The sequence below is a fragment of the Schistocerca piceifrons genome, chromosome X, assembly GCF_021461385.2.
Source record: "Schistocerca piceifrons isolate TAMUIC-IGC-003096 chromosome X, iqSchPice1.1, whole genome shotgun sequence".
Taxonomy (NCBI): domain Eukaryota; kingdom Metazoa; phylum Arthropoda; class Insecta; order Orthoptera; family Acrididae; genus Schistocerca; species Schistocerca piceifrons.
In genome coordinates, this window is record NC_060149.1 from 944,161,113 (window position 1) to 944,187,199 (window position 26,087).

Genomic DNA, 26,087 nt, shown 5'->3' on the forward strand with positions numbered 1-26,087 from the left:
TCCCAGGAGGGGTCAAATCATAGAAAGTGAGAGTGTCAGTCCTCTTGTACTTAAGTCGGCATTGTGCCATTTGTATTAAATTCGGATGCAATTTCTGTGTTTCATCGTCAATAAGAAGGTTCAAGAGATACAGTAAACCTGAAGTGAAGCATCGGAATCTAAAACTAAACTCACAGGAGAGGTTCAAATCATAGAATGTTAGAGGGTCAGTCCTCTTTTACTTAAGTCGGCATTGTGCCTTTTGTATTAAATTCGGATGCAATTTCTGTGTTTCACCGTCAATGAGAAGGTCCAAATGATCCAGTTAACCTGAAGTGAAGCATCGGAATCTAAAACTGGTCTCACAGGAGAGGTTCAAATCATAGAATGTTAGAGTGTCAGTCATCTTTTACTTAAGTCGGAATTGTGCCTTTTGTATTAATTGTGGATGCAATTTCTGAGTTTCATCGTCAATAAGAAGGTCCAAGGGACACAGTTAACCTGAAGTAAAGTATCGGAATCTAAAACTGGACTCACAGGAGAGGTTCAAATCATAGAAAGTTAGAGTGTCAGTCCTCTTGTACTTAAGTCGGCATTGTGCCATTTGTATTAAATTCCGATGCAATTTCTGTGTTTCATCGGCAATAAGAAGGTGCAAGGTAAACAGTAAACCTGAAGTGAAGCATCGGTATCTAAAACTCGACTCACAGGAGAGGTTATAATCATAGAAAGTTAGAGTGACAGTCCTCTTGTACTTAAGTCGTAATTGTGCCATTTGTATTAAATATGGATGCAATTTCTGTGTTTCATCGTCAATAAGAAGGTCCAAGGGATACAGTAAACCTGAAGTGAAGCAACGGAATCTAAAACTGGACTCCCAGGAGGGGTCAAATCATAGAAAGTGAGAGTGTCAGTCCTCTTGTACTTAAGTCGGCATTGTGCCATTTGTATTAAATTCGGATGCAATTTCTGTGTTTCATCGTCAATAAGAAGGTCCAAGGGATACAGTAAACCTGAAGTGAAGCATCGGAATCTAAAGCTGGACTCACAGGAGGGGTTCAAATCATAGAATGTTAGAGTGGCAGTCCTCTTTTACTTAAGTCGGCATTGTGCCTTTTATTTTAAATTCGGATGCAATTTCTGTGCTTCATCGTCAATAAGAAGGTCCAAGGGATACAGTAAACCTGAAGTGAAGCATCGGAATCGAAAACTGGACTCCCAGGAGAAGTAAAATCATAGAAAGTGATAGTGTCAGTCCCCGTGTTCTTAAGTCAGCATTGTGCCATTTATATTAAATTCGGATGCAATTTCTGTGTTTCATTGTCAATAGGAAGGTCCAAGGGATACAGTAAACCTGAAGTGAAGCATCGGAATCTAAAACTGGACTCACAGGAGAGTTTCAAATAATAGAAAGTTAGAGAGTCACTCTTCTTGTACTTAAGACGGTATTGTGCCTTTTGTATTAAATTCGGATGCAATTTCTGTGTTTCATCGTCAATAACAAGGTCCAAGGGATACAGTAAACCTGAAGTGAAGCATCGGAATCTAAAACTGGACTCACTGGAGAGGTTCCAATCATAGAATGTTAGAGTGTCAGTCCACTTTTACTTAAGTCGACATTGTGCCTTTCGTATTACATTCGGATGCAATTTCTGTGTTTCGTCGTCAATAAGAAGGTCCAAGGTATACAGTAAACCTGAAGTGAAGCATCGGATTCTAAAACTGGACTCACAGGAGGGGTTCAAATCATAGAAAGTTAGAGTGTCAGTCCTCTTTACTTAAGTCGGCATTGTGCTTTTGTATTAAATTTCGATGCAATATCTGTGTTTCATCGTCAATAAGAATGTGCAAGGTATACAGTAAACCTGAAGTGAAGCATCGGAATCAAAAACTCGACTCACAGGAGAGGTTCTAATCATAGAAAGTTAGAGTGTCAGTCCTCTTGTACTTAAGTCGGCATTGTGCCATTTGTATTAAATACGGATGCAATTTCTGTGTTTCATCGTCAATAAGAAGGTCCAAGGGATACAGTAAACCTGAAGTGAAGCAACGGAGTCTAAAACTGGACACCCAGGAGGGGTCAAATCAGAGAAAGGGAGAGTGTCAGTCCTCTTTTCCTTTAGTCGGCATTGTGCCTTTTGTATTAACTTCGGATGCAATTTCTGTGTTTCATCGTCCATAAGAAGCTCCAAATGATACAGTAAACCTGAAGTGAAGCATCGGAATCTAAAACTGGTCTCACAGGAGATGTTTAAATCATAGAAAGCTTGAGAGTCAGTCCTCTTTTACTTAAGTCGGCATTGTGCCTTTTGTATTAAATTCCGATGCAATTTCTGTGTTTCATCGTCATTAAGAAGGTGCAAGGTATACAGTAAACCTGAAGTGAAGCATCGGAATGTAAAACTGGACTCACAGGAAAGGTTCAAATCATAGAAAGTGAGAGTGTCAGTCCTCTTGTACTTAAGTCGGCATTGTGACATTTGTATTAAATTTGGATGCAATTTCTGTGTTTTATCCTCAATAAGGAGGTTCAAGGGATACTGTAAACCTGAAGTGGAGCATCGGAATCTAAAACTAGACTCACAGGAGAGGTTCAAATCGTAGAAAGTTATAGTGTCTATCCTCTTCTACTTAAGTCGGCATTGTGTCTTTTGTATTAAATTCGGATGCAAACTCTGTGTTTCATCGTCAATAAAAAGGTCCAATGGATACAGTAAACCTGAGGTGAAGCATCGGAATCTAAAACTGGACTCACAGTAGAGGTTCAAATCATAGAAAGTGAGAGTGTCAGTCCTCTTGTACTTAAGTCGGCATTGTGCAGTTTGTATTAAATTCGGATGCAATTTCTGTGTTTCATCGTCATTAAGAGGGTCCAAGGGATACAATAAATCTGAAGTGAAGCATCGGAATCTAAAACTGGACTCTCAGGAGAGGTTCAAATCATAGAAAGTGAGAGTGTCAGTCCACTTTTACTTAAGTCGACATTGTGCCTTTTGTATTAAATTCGGATGCAATTTCTGTGATTCATCGACAATAAGAAGGTCCAAGTGATACAGTAAACCTGAAGTGAAGCATCGGAATCCAAAACTCGACTCAAAGGAGAGGTTCTAATCATAGAAAGTTAGAGTGTCAGTCCTCTTGTACTTAAGTCGGGATTGTGCCATTTGTATTAAATACGGATGCAATTTCTGTGTTTCGTCGTCAATAAGAAGGTCCAAGGGATACAGTAAACCTGAAATGAAGCAACGGAGTCTAAAACTGGACTCCCAGGAGGGGTCAAATCATAGAAAGTGAGAGTGTCAGTCCTCTTTACTGAAGTCGGCATTGTGCCTTTTGTAATAATTTCCGATGCAATTTCTGTGTTTCATCGTCAATAAGAAGGTGCGAGGTATACAGTAAACCTGAAGTGAAGCATCGGAATCTAAAACTGGACTCACAGGAGAGGTTCTAATCATAGATTGTTAGAGTGTCAGTCCTCTTTTACTTAAGTCGGCATTGTGCCTTTTATTTTAAATTCGGATGCTATTTCTGTGTTTCATCGTCAATATGAAGGTCCAAGGAATCCAGTAAACCTGAAGTGAAGCATCGGAATCTAAAACTGGACTCCCAGGAGAAGTAAAATCATATAAAGTGATAGTGTCAGTCCTCTTGTATTTAAGTCAGCATTGTGCCATTTATATTAAATTCGGATGCAATTTCTGTGTTTCATTGTCAATAGGAAGGACCAAGGGATACAGTAAACCTGAAGTGAAGCATCGGAATCTAAAACTGGACTCACAGGAGAGTTTCAAACAATAGAAAGTTAGAGAGTCACTTCTCTTGTACTTAAGACGGTATTGTGCCTTTTGTATTAAATTCGGATGCAATTTCTATGTTTCATCGTCAATAAGAAGGTCCAAGGGATACAGTAAGCCTGAAGTGAAGCATCGGAATCTAAAACTGGACTCACAGTAGAGGTTCAAATCATAGAATGTTAGAGTGTCAGTCCACTTTTACTTAAGTCGACATTGTGCGTTTTGTATTAAATTCGGATGCAATTTCTGAGTTTCATCGTCAATAAGAAGGTCCAAGGTATACAGTAAACCTTAAGTGAAGCATCGGATTCTAAAACTGGACTCACAGGAGGGGTTCAAATAATAGAAAGTTAGATTGTCAGTCCTCTTTACTTAAGTCGACATTGTGCGTTTTGTATTAAATTCGGATGCAATTTCTGTGATTCATCGACAATAAGAAGGTCCAAGGTATACAGTAAACCTGAAGTGAAGCATCGGATCCTAAAACTGGACTCACAGACTGGGTTCAAATCATAGAAAGTTAGAGCGTCAGTCCTCTTTTACTTAAGTCAGCATTGTGCCATTTATATTAAATTCGGATGCAATTTCTGTGCTTCATTGTCAATACGAAGGTCCAAGGGATACAGTAAACCTAAAGTGAAGCATCGGAATCTAAAACTGCACTCACAGGAGAGTTTCAAATCATAGAAAGTTAGAGTGTCACTCCTCTTGTACTTAAGACGGTAATGTGCCTTTTGTATTAAATTCGGATGCAATTTCTGTGTTTCATCGTCAATAAGAAGGTCCAAGGTATACAGTATACCTGAAGTGAAGCATCGGATTCTAAAACTGGACTCACAAGAGGGGTTCAAATCATAGAAAGTCAGAGTGTCAGTCCTCTTTACTGAAGTCGGCATTGTGCCTTTTGTAATAAATTCCGATGCAATTTCTGTGTTTCATCGTCAATAAGAAGGTGCAAGGTATACAGTAAACCTGAAGTGAAGCATCGGAATCTAAAACTGGACTCAAAGGAGAGGTTCGATTCATAGAATGTTTGAGTGTCAGTCCTCTTTTACTTAAGTCGGCATTGTGCCATTTATACTAAATTCGGATGCAATTTCTGTGATTCATCGACAATAAGAAGGTCCAAGGTATACAGTAAACCTGAAGTGAAGCATCGGATCCTAAAACTGGACTCACAGAAGGGGTTCAAATCATAGAAAGTTAGAGTGTCAGTCCACTTTTACTTAAGTCGACATTGTGCCTTTTGTATTAAATTGGGATGCAATTTCTGTGATACATCGACAATAAGAAGGTCCAAGTGATACAGTAAACCTGAAGTGAAGCATCGGAATCCAAAACTCGACTCACAGGAGAGGTTCTAATCATAGAAAGTTAGAGTGTCAGTCCCCTTGTACTTAAGTCGGCAATGTGCCATTTGTAGTAAATACGGATGCAATTTCTGTGTTTCATCGTCAATAAGAAGGTCCAAGGGATACAGCAAACCTGAAGTGAAGCAACGGAATCTAAAACTGGACTCCCAGGAGGGGTCAAATCATAGAAAGTGAGAGTGTCAGTCCTCTTGTACTTAAGTCGGCATTGTGCCATTTGTATTAAATTCGGATGCAATTTCTGTGTTTCATCGTCAATAAGAAAGTTCAAGAGATACAGTAAACCTGAAGTGAAGCATCGGAATCTAAAACTAAACTCACAGGAGAGTTTCAAATCATAGAATGTTAGAGGGTCAGTCCTCTTTTACTTAAGTCGGCATTGTGCCCTTTGTATTAAATTCGGATGCAATTTCTGTGTTTCACCGTCAATGAGAAGGTCCAAATAATCCAGTAAACCTGAAGTGAAGCATCGGAATCTAAAACTGGTCTCACAGGAGAGGTTCAAATCATAGAATGTTAGAGTGTCAGTCATCTTTTACTTAAGTCGGAATTGTGCCTTTTGTATTAATTGTGGATGCAATTTCTGAGTTTCATCGTCAATAAGAAGGTCCAAGGGACACAGTTAACCTGAAGTAAACTATCGGAATCTAAAACTGGACTCACAGGAGAGGTTCAAATCGTAGAAAGTTAGAGTGTCAGTCCTCTTGTACTTAAGTCGGCATTGTGCCATTTGTATTAAATTCCGATGCAATTTCTGTGTTTCATCGTCAATAAGAAGGTGCAAGGTAAACAGTAAACCTGAAGTGAAGCATCGGAATCTAAAACTCGACTCACAGGAGAGGTTCTAATCATAGAAAGTTAGAGTGACAGTCCTCTTGTACTTAAGTCGGAATTGTGCCATTTGTATTAAATATGGATGCAATTTCTGTGTTTCATCGTCAATAAGAAGGTCCAAGGGATACAGTAAACCTGAAGTGAAGCAACGGAGTCTAAAACTGGACTCCCAGGAGGGGTCAAATCATAGAAAGTGAGAGTGTCAGTCCTCTTTTCCTTTAGTCGGCATTGTGCCTTTTGTATTAAATTCGGATGCAATTTCTGTGTTTCATCGTCCATAAGAAGCTCCAAATGATACAGTAAACCTGAAGTGAAGCATCGGAATCTAAAACTGGTCTCACAGGAGATGTTCAAATCATAGAAAGCTTGAGAGTCAGTCCTCTTTTACTTAAGTCGGCATTGTGCCTTTTGTATTAAATTCCGATGCAATTTCTGTGTTTCATCGTCATTAAGAAGGTGCAAGGTATACAGTAAACCTGAAGTGAAGCATCGGAATGTAAAACTGGACTCACAGGAAAGGTTCAAATCATAGAAAGTGAGAGTGTCAGTCCTCTTGTACTTAAGTCGGCATTGTGACTTTTGTATTAAATTTGGATGCAATTTCTGTGTTTTATCGTCAATAAGGAGGTTCAAGGGATGCTGTAAACCTGAAGTGGAGCATCGGAATCTAAAACTAGACTCACAGGAGAGATTCAAATCATAGAAAGTTATAGTGTCTGTCCTCTTCTACTTAAGTCGGCATTGTGTCTTTTGTATTAAATTCGGATGCAAACTCTGTGTTTCATCGTCAATAAAAAGGTCCAATGGATACAGTAAACCTGAGGTGAAGCATCGGAATCTAAAACTGGACTCACAGTAGAGGTTCAAATCATAGAAAGTGAGAGTGTCAGTCCTCTTGTACTTAAGTGGGCATTGTGCAGTTTGTATTAAATTCGGATGCAATTTCTGTGTTTCATCGTCATTAAGAGGGTCCAAGGGATACAATAAATCTGAAGTGAAGCATCGGAATCTAAAACTGGACTCTCAGGAGAGGTTCAAATCATAGCAAGTGAGAGTGTCAGTCCACTTTGACTTAAGTCGACATTGTGCCTTTTGTATTAAATTCGGATGCAATTTCTGTGATTCATCGACAATAAGAATGTCCAAGTGATACAGTAAACCTCAAGTGAAGCATCGGAATCCAAAACTCGACTCAAAGGAGAGGTTCTAATCATAGAAAGTTAGAGTGTCAGTCCTCTTGTACTTAAGTCGGCATTGTGCCATTTGTATTAAATACGGATGCAATTTCTGTGTTTCATCGTCAATAAGAAGGTCCAAGGGATACAGTAAACCTGAAGTGAAGCAACAGAGTCTAAAACTGTACTCCCAGGAGGGGTCAAATCATAGAAAGTGAGAGTGTCAGTCCTCTTGTACTTAAGTCGGCATTGTGCCATTTGTATTAAATTCGGATGCAATTTCTGTGTTTCATCGTCAATAAGAAGGTCCAAGGGATACACTAAACCTGAAGTGAAGCATCGTAATCTAAAACTGGACTCACAGGAGAGGTTCTAATCATAGAAAGTGAGAGTGTCAGTCCTCTTTTACTTAAGTCGGCATTGTGCCTTTTATTTTAAATTCGGATGCTATTTCTGTGTTTCATCGTCAATATGAAGGTCCAAGGGATACAGTAAACCTGAAGTGAAGCATCGGAATCTAAAACTGGACTCACAGTAGAGGTTCAAATCATAGAATGTTAGAGTGTCAGTCCACTTTTACTTAAGTCGACATTGTGCCTTTTGTATTAAATTCGGATGCAATTTCTGAGTTTCATCGTCAATAAGAAGGTCCAAGGTATACAGTAAACCTGAAGTGAAGCATCGGATTCTAAAACTGGACTCACAGGAGGGGTTCAAATAATAGAAAGTTAGATTGTCAGTCCTCTTTACTTAAGTCGGCATTGTGCTTTTGTATTAAATTCCGATGCAATTTCTGTGTTTCATCGTCAATAAGAATGTGCAAGGTATGCAGTAAACCTGAAGTGAAGCATCGGAATCAAAAACTCGACTCACAGTAGAGGTTCAAATCATAGAAAGTGAGTGTGTCAGTCCTCTTGTACTTAAGTCGGCATTGTGCCATTTATATTAAATTCTGATGCAATATCTGTGTTTCATCGTCAATAAGACGGTCCAAGGGATACAGTAAACATGTAGTGAAGCATCGGAATCTAAAACTGGACCCACAGGACAGGTTCAAATCAAAGAAAGTTAGAGTGTCACTCCTCTTGTACTGAAGACGGTATTGTGCCTTTTGTATTAAATTCGGATGCAATTTCTGTGTTTCATCGTCAATAAGAAGGTCCAAGGGATACAGTAAACCTCAGGTGAAGCATCGGAATCTAAAACTGGACTCACAGGAGAGGTTCAAGTCATAGAATTTTAGAGTGTCAGTCCACTTTTACTTAAGTCGACATTGTGCCATTTGTATTAAATTCGGATGCAATTTCTGTGATTCATCGACAATAAGAAGGTCCAAGGTATACAGTAAACCTGAAGTGAAGCATCGGATCCTAAAACTGGACTCACAGACTGGGTTCAAATCATAGAAAGTTAGAGCGTCAGTCCTCTTTTACTTAAGTCAGCATTGTGCCATTTATATTAAATTCGGATGCAATTTCTGTGCTTCATTGTCAATACGAAGGTCCAAGGGATACAGTAAACCTAAAGTGAAGCATCGGAATCTAAAACTGGACTCACAGGAGAGTTTCAAATCATAGAAAGTTAGAGTGTCACTCCTCTTGTACTTATGACGGTATTGTGCCTTTTGTATTAAATTCGGATGCAATTTCTGTGTTTCATCGCCAATAAGAAGGTCCAAGGGATACAGTAAACCTGAAGTGAAGCATCGGAATCTAAAACTGGACTCACAGTAGAGGTACAAATCATAGAATGTTAGAGTGTCAGTCCACTTTTACTTAAGTCGACATTGTGCCTTTTGTATTAAATTCGGATGCAATTTCTGAGTTTCATCGTCAATAAGAAGGTCCAAGGTATACAGTAAACCTGAAGTGAAGCATCGGATTCTAAAACTGGACTCACAGGAGGGGTTCAAATAATAGAAAGTTAGATTGTCAGTCCTCTTTACTTAAGTCGGCATTGTGCTTTTGTATTAAATTCCGATGCAATTTCTGTGTTTCATCGTCAATAAGAATGTGCAAGGTATGCAGTAAACCTGAAGTGAAGCATCGGAATCAAAAACTCGACTCACAGTAGAGGTTCAAATCATAGAAAGTGAGAGTGTCAGTCCTCTTGTACTTAACTCGGCATTGTGCCATTTATATTAAATTCTGATGCAATATCTGTGTTTCATCGTCAATAAGACGGTCCAAGGGATACAGTAAACATGAAGTGAAGCATCGGAATCTAAAACTGGACCCACAGGACAGGTTCAAATCAAAGAAAGTTAGAGTGTCACTCCTCTTGTACTGAAGACGGTATTGTGCCTTTTGTATTAAATTCGGATGCAATTTCTGTGTTTCATCGTCAATAAGAAGGTCCAAGGGATACAGTAAACCTCAGGTGAAGCATCGGAATCTAAAACTGGACTCACAGGAGAGGTTCAAGTCATAGAATTTTAGAGTGTCAGTCCACTTTTACTTAGGTCGACATTGTGCCTTTTGTATTAAATTCGGATGCAATTTCTGTGATTCATCGACAATAAGAAGGGTCCAAGTGATACAGTAAACCTGAAGTGAAGCATCGGAATCCAAAACTCGACTCACAGGAGAGGTTCTAATCATAGAAAGTTAGAGTGTCAGTCCTCTTGTACTTAAGTCGGCATTGTGCCATTTGTAGTAAATACGGATGCAATTTCTGTGTTTCATCGTCAATAAGAAGGTCCAAGGGATACAGTAAACCTGAAGTGAAGCAACGGAATCTAAAACTGGACTCCCAGGAGGGGTCAAATCAGAGAAAGTGAGAGTGTCAGTCCTCTTGTACTTAGGTCGGCAATGTGCCATTTGTATTAAATTCGGATGCAATTTCTGTGATTCATCGTCAATAAGAAGGTCCAAGGGATACAGTAAACCTGAAGTGAAGCATCGGAATCTAAAACTGGACTCACAGGAGAGGTTCTAATCATAGAAAGTTAGAGTGTCAGTCCTCCTTTACTTAAGTCGGCATTGTGCCTTTTGTATTAAATTCGGATGCAATTTCTGTTATTCGTCGTCAATAAGAAGGTCCAAGGCATACAGTAAACCTGAAGTGAAGCATCGGAATCTAAAACTGGTCTCACAGGAGAGGTTGAAATCATAGAATGTTAGAGTGTCAGTCCTCTTTTACTTAAGTCGGCATTGTGCCTTTTATTTTAAATTCGGATGCTATTTCTGTGTTTCATCGTCAATATGAAGGTCCAAGGGATACAGTAAACCTGAAGTGAAGTATCGCAATCTAAAACTGGACTCCCAGGAGAAGTAAAATCATAGAAAGTGATAGTGTCAGTCCTCTTGTATTTAAGTCAGCATTGTGCCATTTATATTAAATTCGGATGCAATTTCTGTGTTTCATTGTCAATAGGAAGGTCCAAGGGATACAGTAAACATGAAGTGAAGCATCGGAATGTAAAACTGGACTCACAGGAGAGTTTCAAATAATAGAAAGTTAGAGAGTCACTCCTCTTGTACTTAAGACGGTATTGTGCCTTTTGTTTTAAATTCGGATGCAATTTCTGTGTTTCATCGTCAATAAGAAGGTCCAAGGGATACAGTAAACCCGAAGTGAAGCATCGGAATCTAAAACTGGACTCACAGTAGAGGTTCCAATCATAGAATGTTAGAGTGTCAGTCCACTTTTACTTAAGTCGACATTGTGCCTTTTGTATTAAATTCGGATGCAATTTCTGAGTTTCATCGTCAATAAGAAGGTCCAAGGTATACAGTAAACCTGAAGTGAAGCATCGGATTCTAAAACTGGACTCACAGGAGGGGTTCAAATAATAGAAAGTTAGATTGTCAGTCCTCTTTACTTAAGTCGGCATTGTGCTTTTGTATTAAATTCCGATGCAATTTCTGTGTTTCATCGTCAATAAGAATGTGCAAGGTATGCAGTAAACCTGAAGTGAAGCATCGGAATCAAAAACTCGACTCACAGGAGAGGTTCAAATCATAGAAAGTGAGAGTGTCAGTCCTCTTGTACTTAAGTCGGCATTGTGCCATTTATATTAAATTCTGATGCAATATCTGTGTTTCATCGTCAATAAGACGGTCCAAGGGATACAGTAAACCTGAAGTGAAGCATCGGAATCTAAAACTGGACCCACAGGAAAGGTTCAAATCAAAGAAAGTTAGAGTGTCACTCCTCTTGTACTGAAGACGGTATTGTGCCTTTTGTATTAAATTCGGATGCAATTTCTGTGTTTCATCGTCAATAAGAAGGTTTAAGGGATACAGTAAACCTCAGGTGAAGCATCGGAATCTAAAACTGGACTCACAGGAGTGGTTCAAGTCATAGAATTTTAGAGTGTCAGTCCACTTTTACTTAAGTCGTCATTGTGCCATTTGTATTAAATTCGGATGCAATTTCTGTGATTCATCGACAATAAGAAGGTCCAAGGTATATAGTAAACCTGAAGTGAAGCATCGGATCCTAAAACTGGACTCACAGATTGGGTTCAAATCATAGAAAGTTAGAGCGTCAGTCCTCTTTTACTTAAGTCGGCATTGTGCCTTTTGTATTAAATTCCGATGCAATTTCTGTGTTTCATCGTCAATAAGAAGGTACACGGTATGCAGTAAACCTGAAGTGAAGCATCAGATTCAATAACTGGACTCACAGGAGGGGTCAAATCATAGTAAGACTGTCAGTCCTCTTTTACTTAAGTCGGCATTGTGCCTTTTGTATTCAATTCAGATGCAATTTCTGTGTTTCATCGTCAATAAGAAGGTCCACGGTATACAGCAAACCTGAAGTGAAGCATCGGATTCTAAATCTGGACTCACAGGAGGGGTTCAAATCATAGTAAGTTAGAGTGTCAGTCCTCTTTTACTTAAGTCGGCATTGTGCCTTTTGTATTAAATTCCGATGCATTTTCTGTGTTTCATCGTCAATAACAAGGTGCAAGGTATACAGTAAACCTGAAGTGAAGCATCGGAATCTAAAACTGGACTCACAGGAGAGGTTCAAATCATAGAAAGTGAGAGTGTAAGTCCTCTTGTACTTAAGTAGGCATTGTGATATTTGTATTCAATTCAGATGCAATTTCTGTGTTTCATCGTCAATAAGAAGGTCCAGGGGATACAGTAAACCTGAAGTGAAGCATCTGAATCCAGAACTAGACTCACAGGAGAGGTTCAAATCATAGAAAGTTAGGGTGTCTGTCCTCTTGTACTTAAGTCGGCATTGTGCCATTTGTATTAAACTCTTATGCAAACTCTGTGTTTCATCGTCAATAAGATGGTCCAAGTTTTACAGTAAACCTGAGGTGAATCATCGGAATCTAAAACTGGACTCACAGTAGAGGTTCAAATCATAGAAAGTGAAAGTGTCAGTCCTCTTGTCCTTTAGTCGGCATTGTGCCTTTAGTATTAAATTCGGATGCAATTTCTGTGTTTCATCGTCAATAAGAAGGTCCAAGTGATACAGTAAACCCGAAGTGAAGCTTCGGAATCTAAAACTGCCCTCACAGGAGAGATTCAAATCATAGAAAGTTAGAGTGTCACTCCTCCCGTACTTAAGTCGGTATTGTGCCTTTTGTATTAAATTTGGATGCAATTTCTGTGTTTCATCGTCAACAAGAAGGTCCAAGAGATACAGTTAACCTTAAGTGAAGCATCGGAACCTAAAACTGGTCTAACAGGAGAGGTTCAAATCATAGAATGTTAGAGTGTCTGTCCTCTTTTACTTAAGTCGGCCTTGTGCCTTTTGTATTAAATTCGGATGCAATTTCTCTGTTTCATCGTCAATAAGAAGGTCCTAGGGATACAGTAAACCTGAAGTGAAGCATCGGATTCTAAAACTGGACTCACAGGAGGGGTTCAAATCATAGAAAGTTAGATTGTCAGTCCTCTTTACTTAAGTCGGCATTGTGCTTTTGTATTAAATTCCGATGCAATTTCTGTGTTTCATCGTCAATAAGAATGTGCAAGGTATACAGTAAACCTGAAGTGAAGCATCGGAATCAAAAACTCGACTCACAGGAGAGGTTCAAATCATAGAAAGTGAGAGTGTCAGTCCTCTTGTACTTAAGTCGGCATTGTGCCATTTATATTAAATTCTGATGCAATATCTGTGTTTCATCGTCAATAAGACGGTCCAAGGGATACAGTAAACCTGAAGTGAAGCATCGGATCCTAATACTGGACTCACAGACTGGGTTCAAATCATAGAGAGTTAGAGCATCAGTTCTCTTTTACTTAAGTCGGCATTGTGCCTTTTGTATTAAATTCAGATGCAATTTCTTTGTTTCATCGTCAATAAGAAGGTCCACTTTATGCAGTAAACCTGAAGTGAAGCATTGGATTCTAAAACTGGACTCACAGGAGGGGTTCAAATCATTGTAATAGTGTCAGTCCTCTTTTACTTAAGTCGGCATTGTGCCTTTTGTGTTAAATTCCGATGCAATTTCTGTGTTTCATCGTCAATAAGAAGGTGCAAGGTATACAGTAAACCTGAAGTGAAGCATCGGAATCTAAAACTGGACTCACAGGAGAGGTTCAAATCATAGAAAGTGAGAGTGTCAGTTCTCTTCTACTTAAGCCGGCATTGTGCCATTTGTTTTAAATTCGGATGCAATTTCTGTGTTTCATCGTCAATAAGAACGTCCAAGTGTTACAGTAAACCTGAAGAGAAGCTTCGGAATCTAAAACTGCACTCACAGGACAGATTCAAATCATAGAATGTTAGAGTGTCAGTCCTCTTTTACTTAAGTCGGCCTTGTGCCTTTTGTATTAAATTCGGATGCAATTTCTGTGTTTCATCGTCAATATGAAGGTCCAAGGGATACAGTAAACCTGAAGTGAAGCATCCGAATCTAAAACTGGACTCCCAGGAGAAGTAAAATCATAGAAAGTGATAGTGTCAGTCCTCTTGTATTTAAGTCAGCATTGTGCCATTTATATTAAATTCGGATGCAATTTCTGTGTTTCATTGTCAATAGGAAGGTCCAAGGGATACAGTAAACCTGAAGTGAAGCATCGGAATCTAAAACTGGACTCACAGGAGAGTTTCAAATAATAGAAAGTTAGAGAGTCACTCCTCTTGTACTTAAGACGGTATTGTGCCTTTTGTATTAAATTCGGATGCTATTTCTGTGTTTCATCGTCAATAAGAAGGTCCAAGGGATACAGTAAACCCGAAGTGAAGCATCGGAATCTAAAACTGGACTCACAGTAGAGGTTCCAATCATAGAATGTTAGAGAGTCAGTCCACTTTTACTTAAGTCGACATTGTGCCTTTTGTATTAAATTCGGATGCAATTTCTGAGTTTCATCGTCAATAAGAAGGTCCAAGGTATACAGTAAACCTGAAGTGAAGCATCGGATTCTAAAACTGGACTCACAGGAGGGGTTCAAATAATAGAAAGTTAGATTGTCAGTCCTCTTTACTTAAGTCGGCATTGTGATTTTGTATTAAATTCCGAAGCAATTTCTGTGTTTCATCGTCAATAAGAATGTGCAAGGTATGCAGTAAACCTGAAGTGAAGCATCGGAATCTAAAACTGGACTCACAGGAGAGTTTCAAATAATAGAAAGTTAGAGAATCACTCCTCTTGTACTGAAGACGGTATTGTGCCTTTTGTATTAAATTCGGATGCTAACTCTGTGTTTCATCGTCAATAAGAAGGTGCAAGGTATACAGTAAACCTGAAGTGAGGCATCGGAATCAAAAACTCGACTCACAGGAGAGGTTCAAATCATAGAACGTGAGAGTGTCAGTCCTCTTTTACATAAGTCGGCATTGTGCCTTTTGTATTAAATTCCGATGCAATTTCTGTGTTTCATCGTCAATAAGAAGGTCCAAGGGATACAGTAAACCTGAAGTGAATCATCGGAATCTAAAACTGGACTCACAGGAGAGGTTCCAATAATAGAATGTTAGAGTGTCAGTCCACTTTTACTTAAATCGACATTGTGCCTTTTGTATTAAATTCGGATGCAATTTCTGTGTTTCATCGTCAATAAGAAGGTCCAAGGTATACAGTAAACCTGAAGTGAAGCATCGGATTCTAAAACTGGACTCACAGGAGGGGTTCAAATCATAGAAAGTTAGATTGTCAGTCCTCTTTACTTAAGTCGGCATTGTGCTTTTGTATTAAATTCCGATGCAATTTCTGTGTTTCATCGTCAATAAGAATGTGCAAGGTATACAGTAAACCTGAAGTGAAGCATCGGAATCAAAAACTCGACTCACAGGAGAGGTCCAAATCATAGAAAGTGAGAGTGTCAGTCCTCTTGTACTTAAGTCGGCATTGTGCCATTTATATTAAATTCTGATGCAATATCTGTGTTTCATCGTCAATAAGACGGTCCAAGGGATACAGTAAACCTGAAGTGAAGCATCGGATCCTAATACTGGACTCACAGACTGGGTTCAAATCATAGAAAGTTAGAGCATCAGTCCTCTTTTACTTAAGTCGGCATTGTGCCTTTTGTATTAAATTCCGATGCAATTTCTGTGTTTCATCGTCAATAAGAAGGTCCACTTTATGCAGTAAACCTGAAGTGAAGCATCGGATTCTAAAACTGGTCTCACAGGAGGGGTTCAAATCATAGTAAGAGTGTCAGTCCTCTTTTACTTAAGTCGGCATTGTGCCTTTTGTATTATATTCCGATGCAATTTCTGTGTTTCATCGTCAATAAGAAGGTGCAAGGTATACAGTAAACCTGAAGTGAAGCATCGGAATCTAAAACTGGACTCACAGGAGAAGTTCAAATCATAGAAGTGAGAGTGTCAGTTCTCTTCTACTTAAGTCGGCATTGTGCCATTTGTTTTAAATTCCGATGCATTTTCTGTGTTTCATCGTCAATAACAAGGTGCAAGGTATACAGTAAACCTGAAGTGAAGCATCGGAATCTAAAACTGGACTTACAGGAGAGGTTCAAATCATAGAAAGTGAGAGTGTCAGTCCTCTTGTACTTAAGTCGGCATTGTGCCATTTGTATTCAATTCAGATGCAATTTCTGTGTTTCATCGTCAATAAGAAGGTCCAGGGGATACAGTAAACCTGAAGTGAAGCATCGGAATCCAAAACTAGACTCACAGGAGAGGTTCAAATCATAGAAAGTTAGGGTGTCTGTCCTCTTGTACTTAAGTCGGCATTGTGCCATTTGTATTAAACTCTTATGCAAACTCTGTGTTTCATCGTCAATAAGAAGGTCCAAGTTATACAGTAAACCTGAGGTGAATCATCGGAATCTAAAACTGGACTCACAGTAGAGGTTCAAATCATAGAAACTGAAAGTGTCAGTCCTCTTGTCCTTTAGTCGGCATTGTGCCTTTAGTATTAAATTCGGATGCAATTTCTGTGTTTCATCGTCAATAAGAAGGTCCAAGTGATACAGTAAACCCGAAGTGAAGCTTCGGAATCTAAAACTGCCCTCACAGGAGAGATTCAAATCATAGAAAGTTAGAGTGTCACTCCTCCCGTACTTAAGTCGGTATTGTGCCTTTTGTATTAAATTTGGATGCAATTTCTGTGTTTCATCGTCAACAAGAAGGTCCAAGAGATACAGTTAACCTTAAGTGAAGCATCGGAACCTAAAACTGGTCTAACAGGAGAGGTTCAAATCATAGAATGTTAGAGTGTCTGTCCTCTTTTACTTAAGTCGGCCTTGTGCCTTTTGTATTAAATTCGGATGCAATTTCTCTGTTTCATCGTCAATAAGAAGGTCCTAGGGATACAGTAAACCTGAAGTGAAGCATCGGATTCTAAAACTGGACTCACAGGAGGGGTTCAAATCATAGAAAGTTAGATTGTCAGTCCTCTTTACTTAAGTCGGCATTGTGCTTTTGTATTAAATTCCGATGCAATTTCTGTGTTTCATCGTCAATAAGAATGTGCAAGGTATACAGTAAACCTGAAGTGAAGCATCGGAATCAAAAACTCGACTCACAGGAGAGGTTCAAATCATAGAAAGTGAGAGTGTCAGTCCTCTTGTACTTAAGTCGGCATTGTGCCATTTATATTAAATTCTGATGCAATATCTGTGTTTCATCGTCAATAAGACGGTCCAAGGGATACAGTAAACCTGAAGTGAAGCATCGGATCCTAATACTGGACTCACAGACTGGGTTCAAATCATAGAGAGTTAGAGCATCAGTTCTCTTTTACTTAAGTCGGCATTGTGCCTTTTGTATTAAATTCAGATGCAATTTCTTTGTTTCATCGTCAATAAGAAGGTCCACTTTATGCAGTAAACCTGAAGTGAAGCATTGGATTCTAAAACTGGACTCACAGGAGGGGTTCAAATCATTGTAATAGTGTCAGTCCTCTTTTACTTAAGTCGGCATTGTGCCTTTTGTGTTAAATTCCGATGCAATTTCTGTGTTTCATCGTCAATAAGAAGGTGCAAGGTATACAGTAAACCTGAAGTGAAGCATCGGAATCTAAAACTGGACTCACAGGAGAGGTTCAAATCATAGAAAGTGAGAGTGTCAGTTCTCTTCTACTTAAGCCGGCATTGTGCCATTTGTTTTAAATTCGGATGCAATTTCTGTGTTTCATCGTCAATAAGAACGTCCAAGTGTTACAGTAAACCTGAAGAGAAGCTTCGGAATCTAAAACTGCACTCACAGGACAGATTCAAATCATAGAATGTTAGAGTGTCAGTCCTCTTTTACTTAAGTCGGCCTTGTGCCTTTTGTATTAAATTCGGATGCAATTTCTGTGTTTCATCGTCAATATGAAGGTCCAAGGGATACAGTAAACCTGAAGTGAAGCATCCGAATCTAAAACTGGACTCCCAGGAGAAGTAAAATCATAGAAAGTGATAGTGTCAGTCCTCTTGTATTTAAGTCAGCATTGTGCCATTTATATTAAATTCGGATGCAATTTCTGTGTTTCATTGTCAATAGGAAGGTCCAAGGGATACAGTAAACCTGAAGTGAAGCATCGGAATCTAAAACTGGACTCACAGGAGAGTTTCAAATAATAGAAAGTTAGAGAGTCACTCCTCTTGTACTTAAGACGGTATTGTGCCTTTTGTATTAAATTCGGATGCTATTTCTGTGTTTCATCGTCAATAAGAAGGTCCAAGGGATACAGTAAACCCGAAGTGAAGCATCGGAATCTAAAACTGGACTCACAGTAGAGGTTCCAATCATAGAATGTTAGAGAGTCAGTCCACTTTTACTTAAGTCGACATTGTGCCTTTTGTATTAAATTCGGATGCAATTTCTGAGTTTCATCGTCAATAAGAAGGTCCAAGGTATACAGTAAACCTGAAGTGAAGCATCGGATTCTAAAACTGGACTCACAGGAGGGGTTCAAATAATAGAAAGTTAGATTGTCAGTCCTCTTTACTTAAGTCGGCATTGTGATTTTGTATTAAATTCCGAAGCAATTTCTGTGTTTCATCGTCAATAAGAATGTGCAAGGTATGCAGTAAACCTGAAGTGAAGCATCGGAATCTAAAACTGGACTCACAGGAGAGTTTCAAATAATAGAAAGTTAGAGAATCACTCCTCTTGTACTGAAGACGGTATTGTGCCTTTTGTATTAAATTCGGATGCTAACTCTGTGTTTCATCGTCAATAAGAAGGTGCAAGGTATACAGTAAACCTGAAGTGAGGCATCGGAATCAAAAACTCGACTCACAGGAGAGGTTCAAATCATAGAACGTGAGAGTGTCAGTCCTCTTTTACATAAGTCGGCATTGTGCCTTTTGTATTAAATTCCGATGCAATTTCTGTGTTTCATCGTCAATAAGAAGGTCCAAGGGATACAGTAAACCTGAAGTGAATCATCGGAATCTAAAACTGGACTCACAGGAGAGGTTCCAATAATAGAATGTTAGAGTGTCAGTCCACTTTTACTTAAATCGACATTGTGCCTTTTGTATTAAATTCGGATGCAATTTCTGTGTTTCATCGTCAATAAGAAGGTCCAAGGTATACAGTAAACCTGAAGTGAAGCATCGGATTCTAAAACTGGACTCACAGGAGGGGTTCAAATCATAGAAAGTTAGATTGTCAGTCCTCTTTACTTAAGTCGGCATTGTGCTTTTGTATTAAATTCCGATGCAATTTCTGTGTTTCATCGTCAATAAGAATGTGCAAGGTATACAGTAAACCTGAAGTGAAGCATCGGAATCAAAAACTCGACTCACAGGAGAGGTCCAAATCATAGAAAGTGAGAGTGTCAGTCCTCTTGTACTTAAGTCGGCATTGTGCCATTTATATTAAATTCTGATGCAATATCTGTGTTTCATCGTCAATAAGACGGTCCAAGGGATACAGTAAACCTGAAGTGAAGCATCGGATCCTAATACTGGACTCACAGACTGGGTTCAAATCATAGAAAGTTAGAGCATCAGTCCTCTTTTACTTAAGTCGGCATTGTGCCTTTTGTATTAAATTCCGATGCAATTTCTGTGTTTCATCGTCAATAAGAAGGTCCACTTTATGCAGTAAACCTGAAGTGAAGCATCGGATTCTAAAACTGGTCTCACAGGAGGGGTTCAAATCATAGTAAGAGTGTCAGTCCTCTTTTACTTAAGTCGGCATTGTGCCTTTTGTATTATATTCCGATGCAATTTCTGTGTTTCATCGTCAATAAGAAGGTGCAAGGTATACAGTAAACCTGAAGTGAAGCATCGGAATCTAAAACTGGACTCACAGGAGAGGTTCAAATCATAGAAGTGAGAGTGTCAGTTCTCTTCTACTTAAGTCGGCATTGTGCCATTTGTTTTAAATTCCGATGCATTTTCTGTGTTTCATCGTCAATAACAAGGTGCAAGGTATACAGTAAACCTGAAGTGAAGCATCGGAATCTAAAACTGGACTTACAGGAGAGGTTCAAATCATAGAAAGTGAGAGTGTCAGTCCTCTTGTACTTAAGTCGGCATTGTGCCATTTGTATTCAATTCAGATGCAATTTCTGTGTTTCATCGTCAATAAGAAGGTCCAGGGGATACAGTAAACCTGAAGTGAAGCATCGGAATCCAAAACTAGACTCACAGGAGAGGTTCAAATCATAGAAAGTTAGGGTGTCTGTCCTCTTGTACTTAAGTCGGCATTGTGCCATTTGTATTAAACTCTTATGCAAACTCTGTGTTTCATCGTCAATAAGAAGGTCCAAGTTATACAGTAAACCTGAGGTGAATCATCGGAATCTAAAACTGGACTCACAGTAGAGGTTCAAATCATAGAAACTGAAAGTGTCAGTCCTCTTGTCCTTTAGTCGGCATTGTGCCTTTTGTATTAAATTCGGATGCAATTTCTGTGTTTCATCGTCAATAAGAAGGTCCAAGTGATACAGTAAACCTGAACTGAAGCTTCGGAATCTAAAACTGCACTCACAGGAGAGATTCAAATCATAGAAAGTTAGAGTGTCACTCCTCCCGTACTTAAGTCGGTATTGTGCCGTTTGTATTAAATTTGGATGCAATTTCTGTGTTTCATCGTCAACAAGAAGGTCCAAGAGATACAGTAAACCTTAAGTGAAGCATCGGAACCTAAAACTGGTCTCACAGGAGAGGTTCAAATCAAAGAATGTTAGAGTGTCAGTCCTCTTTTACTTAAGTCGGCCTTGTGCCTTTTGTATTAAATTCGGATGCAATTTCTCTGTTTCATCGTCAATAAGAAGGTCCTAGGGATACAGTAAACCTCAAGTTAAGCATCGGAATCTAAAACTTCACTCACAGGAGAGGTTCAAATCATAGAAAGTTAGAGTGTCAACCCTCTTTTACATAAGTCGGCATTGTGCCATTTGCATTAAATTCCGATGCAAGTTCTGTGTTTCATCGTCAATAAGAAGGTGCAAGGTATACAGTAAACCTGAAGTGAAGCATCGGAATCAAAAACTCGACTCACAGGAGAGGTTCAAATCATAGAAAGTGAGAGTGTCAGTCCTCTTTTACTTAAGTCGGCATTGTGCCTTTTGTATTAAATTCCGATGCAATTTCTGTGTTTCATCGTCAAGAGGAAGGTCCAAGGGATACAGTAAACCTGAAGTGAAGCATCGGAATCAAAAACTGGACTCACAGGAGAGGTTCCAATCATAGAATGTTAGAGTGTCAGTCCACTTTTACTTAAGTCGACATTGTGCCTTTTGTATTAAATTCGGATGCAATTTCTGTGTTTCATCGTCAATAAGAAGGTCCAAGGTATACAGTAAACCTGAAGTGAAGAATCGGATTCTAAAACTGGACTCACAGGAGGGGTTCAAATCATAGAAAGTTAGATTGTCAGTCCTCTTTACTTAAGTCGGCATTGTGCTTTTGTATTAAATTCCGATGCAATTTCTGTGTTTCATCGTCAATAAGAATGTGCAAGGTATACAGTAAACCTGAAGTGAAGCATCGGAATCAAAAACTCGACTCGCAGGACAGGTTCAAATCATAGAAAGTGAGAGTGTCAGTCCTCTTGTACTTAAGCCGGCATTGTGCCATTTATATTAAATTCTGATGCAATATCTGTGTTTCATCGTCCATAAGACGGTCTAAGGGATACAGTAAACCTGAAGTGAAGCATCGGATTCTAAAACTGGACTCACTGGAGGGGTTCAAATCATAGTAAGGGTGTCAGTCCTCTTTTACTTGAGTCGGCATTGTGCCTTTTGTATTAAATTCCGATGCAATTTCTGTGTTTCATCGTCAATAAGAAGGTGCAATGTATACAGTAAACCTGAAGTGAAGCATCGGAATCTAAAACTGGACTCACAGGAGAGGTCCAAATCATAGAAAGTGAGAGTGTCAGTTCTCTTCTACTTAAGCCGGCATTGTGCCATTTGTTTTAAATTCGGATGCAAGTTCTGTATTTCATCGTCTATAAGAAGGTCCAGGGGTTACAGTAAACCTGTAGTGAAGCATCGGAATCTAAAACTAGACTCACAGGAGAGGTTCAAATCATAGAAAGTTAGAGTGTCTGTCCTCTTGTACTTAAGTCGGCATTGTGCCTTTTGTATTAAATTCGGATGCAAACTCTGTGTTTCATCGTCAATAAGTAGGTCCAAGGGATACAGTAAACCTGAGGTGAAGCATCGGAATCTAAAACTGGACTCACAGTAGAGGTTGAAATCATAGAAAGTGAGAGTGTCAGTCCTCTTGTACTTAAGTCGGCATTGTGCAATTTGTATTAAATTCTGATGCAATTTCTGTGTTTCACCGTCTTTAAGAAGGTCCAAGGGATACAGTAAATCTGAAGTGAAGCATCGGAATCTAAAACTGGACTCACAGGAGAGGTTCCAATCATAGAATGTTAGAGTGTCAATCCACTTTTACTTAAGTCGACATTGTGCCTTTTGTAATAAATTCGGATGCAATTTCTGTGTTTCATCGTCAATAAGAAGGTCCAAGGTATACAGTAAACCTGAAGTGAAGCATCGGATTCTAAAACTGGACTCACACGAGGGGTTCAAATTATAAAAAGTAGAGTGTCAGTCCTCTTGTACTTAAGTCGGCATTGTGCAATTTATATTAAATTCGGATGCAATATCTGTGTTTCTTCGTCAATAAGAAGGTACAAGGGATACAGTAAACCGGAAGTGAAGCATCGGAATCTAAAACTGGACTCACAGCAAAGGTTCAAATCATAGAAAGTTAGAGTGTCACTCATCTTGTACTTAAAACGGTATTGTGCCTTTTGTATTAAATGCGGATGCAATTTCTGTGTTTCATCGTCAATAAGAAGGTCCAAGGGATACAGTAAACCTCAAGTGAAGCATCGGAATCTAAAACTGGACTCACAGGAGTGGTTCAAATCATAGAATGTTAGAGTGTCAGTCCACTTTTACTTAAGTCGACATTGTGCCTTTGTATTAAATTCGGATGCAATTTCTGTGATTCATCGACAATAAGAAATTCCAAGGTATACAGTTAACCTGAAGTGAAGCATCGCATCCTAAAACTGGACTCACAGAAGGGGTTCAAATCATAGAAAGTTAGAGCGTCAGTCCCCTTTTACTTAAGTCGGCATTGTGCCTTTTGTATTAAATTCCGATGCAATTTCTGTGTTTCATCGTCAATAAGAAGCTCCACGGTATACAGTAAACCTGAAGTGAAGCATCGGATTCTAAATCTGGACTCACAGGAGGGGTTCAAATCATAGTAAGTTAGAGTGTCAGTCCTCTTTTACTTAAGTCGGCATTGTGCCTTTTGTATTAAATTCCGATGCATTCTCTGTGTTTCATCGTCAATAAGAAAGTGCAAGGTATACAGTAAAACTGAAGTGAAGCATCGGAATCTAAAACTGGACTCACAGGAGAGGTTCAAATCATAGAAAGTGAGAGTGTCAGTCCTCTAGTACTTAAGTCGGCATTGTGCCATTTGTATTCAATTCGGATGCAATTTCTGTGTTTCATCGTCAATAAGAAGGTCCAGGGGATACAGTAAACCTGAAGTGAAGCATCGGAATCCAAAACTAGACTCACAGGAGAGGTTCAAATCATAGAAAGTTGGGTGTCTGTCCTCTGGTACTTAAGTCGGCATTGTGCCATTTGTATTAAACTCTTATGCAAACTCTGTGTTTCATCGTCAATAAGAAGGTCCAAGTTGTACAGTAAACCTGAGGTGAATCATCGGAATCTAAAACTGGACTCACAGTAGAGGTTAAATTCATTGAAAGTGAAAGTGTCAGTCCTCTTGTCCTTTAGTCGGCATTGTGCCTTTAGTATTAAATTCGGATGCAATTTCTGTGTTTCATCGTCAATAAGAAGGTCCAAGTGATACAGTAAACCTGAAGTGAAGCTTCGGAATCTAGAACTACACTCACTTGAGAGATTCAAATCATAGAAAGTTAGAGTGTCACTGATCCCGTACTTAAGTCGGTATTGTGCCTTTTGTATTAAATTTGGATGCAATTTCTGTGTTTCATCGTCAACAAGAAGGTCCAAGAGATACAGTAAACCTTAAGTGAAGCATCGGAACCTAAAACTGGTCTCACAGGAGAGGTTCAAATCATAGAATGTTAGAGTGTCAGTCCTCTTTTACTTACGTCGGCCTTGTGCCTTTTGTATTAAATTCGGATGCAATTTCTCTGTTTCATCGTCAATAAGAAGGTCCTAGGGATACACTAAACCTGAAGTGAAGCATCGGAATCTAAAACTTCACTCGTAGGAGAGGTTCAAATCATAGAAAGTTAGAGTGTCAGTCCTCTTTTACTTAAGTCGGCATTGTGCCATTTGTATTAAATTCCGATGCAATTTCTGTGTTTCATCGTAAATAAGAAGGTGCATGCTATACAGTAAACCTGAAGTGAAGCATCGGAATCAAAAACTCGAATCACAGGACAAGTTCAAACCATAGAAAGTGAGAGTGCCAGTCCGCTTGTACTTAAGTCGACTTTGTGCAATTTATATTAAATTCGGATGCAGTTTCTGTGTTTCATCGTCAATAAGAAGGCCCAAGGGATACAATAAACCTGAAGTGAAGCATCCGAATCTAAAACTGGACTCACAGGAGTGGTTCAAATCATAGAAAGTTAGAGTGTCACTCCTCTTGTACTTAAGACGGTATTGTGCCTTTTGTATAAAATTCGGATGCAATTTCTGTGTTTCATCGTCAGTAAGAAGCTCCAAATGATACAGTAAACCTGAAGTGAAGCATCGGAATCTAAAACTGGTCTCACAGGAGATGTTCAAATCATAAAAAGCTTGAGAGTCAGTCCTCTTTTACTTAAGTCGGCATTGTGCCTTTTGTATTAAATTCCGGTGCAATTTCTGTGTTTCATCGTCAATAAGAAGGTGCAAGGTATACAGTAAGCCTGAAGTGAAGCATCGGAATGTAAAACTAGACTCACAGGACAGGTTCAAATCAAAGTAAGTGAGAGTGTCAGTCCACTTGTACTTAAGTCGGCATTGTGCCATTTGTATTAAATTTGGATGCAATTTCTGTGTTTTATTGTCAATAAGAAGGTTTAAGGGATACTGTAAACCTGAAGTGGAGCACCGGAATCTAAAACTAGACTCACAGGAGATGTTCAAATCATAGAAAGTTAGAGTGTCTGTCCTCTTGTACTTAAGTCGGCATTGTGCCTTTTGTATTAAATTCGGATGCAAACTCTGTGTTTCATCGTCAATACGTAGGTCCAAGGGATACAGTAAACCTGAGGTGAAGCATCGGAATCTAAAACTGGACTCACAGTAGAGGTTCAAATCATAGAAAGTGAGAGTGTCAGTCCTCTTGTACTTAAGTAGGCATTGTGCCATTTGTATTAAATTCTGATCCAATTTCTGTGTTTCATCGTCATTAAGAAGGTCCAAGGGATACAGTAAATCTGAAGTGAAGCATCGGAATCTAAAACTGGACTCACAGGAGAGGTTCCAATCATAGAATATTAGAGTGTCAATCCACTTTTACTTAAGTCGACATTGTGCCTTATGTAATAAATTCGGATGCAATTTCTGTGTTTCATCGTCAATAAGAAGGTCCAAGGTATACAGTAAACCTGAAGTGAAGCATCGGATTCTAAAACTGGACTCACACGAGGGGTTCAAATTATAAAAAGTTAGAGTGTCAGTCCTCTTGTACTTAAGTCGGCATTGTGCAATTTATATTAAATTCGGATGCAATATCTGTGTTTCATCGTCAATAAGAAGGTACAAGGGATACAGTAAACCGGAAGTGAAGCATCGGAATCTAAAACTGGACTCACAGCAAAGGTTCAATTCATAGAAAGTTAGAGTGTCACTCATCTTGTACTTAAAAAGGTATTGTGCCTTTTGTATTAAATTCGGATGCAATTTCTGTGTTTCATCGTCAATAGGAAGGTCCAAGGAATACAGTAAACCTCAAGTTAGGCATCGGAATCTAAAACTGGACTCACAGGAGTGGTTCAAATCATAGAATGTTAGAGTGTCAGTCCACTTTTACTTAAGTCGACATTGTGCCTTTGTATTAAATTCGGATGCAATTTCTGTGATTCATCGACAATAAGAAGGTCAAAGGTATACAGTTAACCTGAAGTGAAGCATCGGATCCTAA